We start from the raw sequence: 3,251 nt of genomic DNA on the forward strand, positions 1-3,251 counted from the left end.
AAATTCTGGTGTTTTCTCTCCTTGTTTCTTTTTTTTTTTTCTTTCATCTAATCTAAGCTATGGTTGTGTGTGGGTGTGAATCTGGGTTTCAGATCTAGATTCGAGCAAGTTCTCAAGGAGAACTTGCTCTGCTAGGGTTTCGAGTTTGTGAGTGTGTGTGTGAATTGTGTCTGAGTGTTTGGGATTCTAGACTCTTCTATTGAGTCTTTGAATCAAAGGTTTCATACGACATCAAAATTGGTGTCGTGGGGTTAATACGGGGTCGTATTGGTCTAAGTTTTACTTAGACAAGGAAAGGTCAATTCTGACCTTAATACTGATATTATTACCTTTGTTGGTGTAGGGTTAAAACAGCAAATTCCTACACTTTCTTTATATTTTGTTGAATCTGATTGTTTAGCGGTTGTAAATGCATTTTCTAAACGCTCTTCTTTCCTCAATGAACTTGGTTCCTTGTTTGAGGATTTAGCTAGTTTGATGTCCAGTTTTCCTGGAGCATCCCTAGTCCATGTTCGTCGGTGAGCCAATGATGTTGCACATGGATTAGCTCGGCATGCTCTTTGGGTGGATAGAGAACTAGTTTGGTTTGATGAGATTCTTTTTTTTTTATTGGGGTTTCTTAAGACTTAAAGTTTGTATGACACTATGATTTTTTTTTCAATGAAATTATTCATTGCTACAAAAAAAAAAAAGGATTGTAACATGTTTCAAACTTTGTAAGTGTATTACCACAAGTATATATATATATATACATATATATATTTTGGAATTTTTTCTCTTCTTTTTCTATTTGTCTTTTTTTTTCCCCAATTCTTTCTCTCACTATAAAAAATCTTATTTTTAGTCACAACAAAACATGTGACTAAAAGTGAAAAGGTTGTGACTAATTATAAATAATCAATTCTATGTTGTGACTAAATGTATTTTTAGTCACAATAATTTTCGTGATTAAAACTAAATTAGTGACAACATATATCTAAATACTATATTTTAGTCACAAGTAACATTTTGTTATGACTAAAAGTCACATTTAGTCACAAAAAAAATTATGTTGTGACTAAAAAATTATGATTTGAAGTAGCAGTTTTTATCATTGTATATATATAATAAGTGTATATTTTTATATCTCATTTTTTAATACTTTTTCTCTTTCTTACAAAAAATTAAGGGCATTCCTATATTTTTTTATCTTTTACATGATTAATAAAAGTAGTATATATATTTTTTTTTTTGATATTTTGTAGTTTATTCAGAGTTAATAATTTATGAATTATTTACACATTTTAACAAGATTGATATCTTGTTATTTTTCTGTTGATTTATAATTATCTTTTTGCTATTTTTATGTTGTTGTTTAAGTGTTCTGTAGTTATTTTTTTATGTTTTTATATATTTTTTTTCTGTATAGTTGTTGTTTAGTTTATGTGAATTTTTTATCGTGTATATTTAGTTTATTCCAGATAATATTTTTGTTGTATATATGTGCATTTATTTTTTTTTATTAATTTTTATGTTATTTTTTAGTTGTTTTTGAGTTGATAGTTGTTTTTAACTATCACTAACTCAAAAAAGAAAAGAGAAAAAAAAGTTTAAAGAATAAAGTTTTAACAATAAATTTTATGAAAAAAAAATAATGTAATAGAATAAAAAAATAAATCAAGTTGTCAAAACTAAGTAAAAAAAATCGTAGAACAAAAATATAGTGAGGAAAGTTGATATTATTTTTGTTATTTTTTTGTTTCTTTGTAGTTATATTTTTGTTGTTTTAGACTATTAGTGTTGTTTTCTAATTGACACACACCGTGGGTCTACAATATCCAATACAAAAGGCAATACATGTCATTAAAGCTTCCCCAAATATCTACAAGAATTACCCAATAAAATAGACAAAGAGACAACTATTCATGTTCATATTTTGTAGGCCAAAGAAAAATTATGTTATTGTGCTCGTATTTAAAAAAAAAAATGCTATATTTTTAAAAATTACTACAAAAAATTTGTGTATATTTAAAAGGAAATTATTTTAGGAGCATAGGATTTAGACCTATTGTTACAAAAAATTTATGTTGTAATTAAAAAATTGTCACTAAAAGTAATTGTTTTTTGTAGTGTTTGTGAGAAAAGAGTGTCTTTTGTAAAAACTTAGAGTGTTCTGTTAGGTTTTTCTATCTTTGTGTAAAGTACTCTTGTTGTTCATAAAATAGGTGAAGAGAAGCTTTGAACAATTGTTGGTATTCGGGAGAAGACTTTTCTTAGTCTCATTTCAAGAGGAAGTGAGCATATATCTTCGGGAAACGATTTGTCAAACTCATTTTGGGAAGAAGTGAGCATACATCATTAGCTAAAGGGAGTTCACTACTTTTGGTCTATTCAGAGATTAGATTAGCAAGGTGGATTATAAAGAGTTGTGACAAATCATTATTAAGTCAATTTGCTTTTGTAATCTTTGATACTTTACTAATTGATTTTATTCTCTGAGCATCACCTCATGGACTAGTAGTATTTAAAAAAACACTGATACACATATAATTTTCTCGTGTTAAGCTTTAAATTTTGCAATATTTATTTCTGTAACTGTCTTGTTATTGTGATTTCGCATTCTACAAGTCTTTACAGTTACGATTTAGTTACAGTAATTAAAGAAATAAACTGTTATATGCAAAAAATACTATTTTCTTAATTTATATGTACACATATCTATTATATTATTGGTTTTGAAATATATTATTTTTTTTAAAAATAAAAAAATCAATTTCAGTTTATACATATCAATTTTAAACAGAATCTAACAATAAAATTTAGTGGGTTGGGCCCAAAAGAGATAGATGGTAAATATGAGGAGAAAATTAGACTCCACACTTCTTTTTTTTTTTTTTTTATATTGAGGAAAGGGAAATTTGATTTTTTATGCTTACATTTGGTTAAAAAAATTTTTTTAAACAAATAATAACTAATATTTGTAAGATATGACAACTTTTATGATATCCCTAAAATACCCCCATTTACATCACTCTATTTACACCATCGGACCACCCATCGGGCCACCATCAGACCACCCATCGGGCCACCTATCGGACCCATCGGACCACCCATCGGACCAAATCTGCTACCAATTTTTTTTATGTTTTTGTACATACAAAAGTAACATCAGGTGACCATCGGACCACCATCGGACTATCAATTTTTTTTTTTTTTTTTTTTTTATGTTTTTGCACTAAAAAAAAGTATGGAAAATTTGAGAGGGGTATTTT

Source organism: Cannabis sativa, chromosome 9, assembly GCF_029168945.1.
Source record: "Cannabis sativa cultivar Pink pepper isolate KNU-18-1 chromosome 9, ASM2916894v1, whole genome shotgun sequence".
Taxonomy (NCBI): Eukaryota; Viridiplantae; Streptophyta; class Magnoliopsida; order Rosales; family Cannabaceae; genus Cannabis; species Cannabis sativa.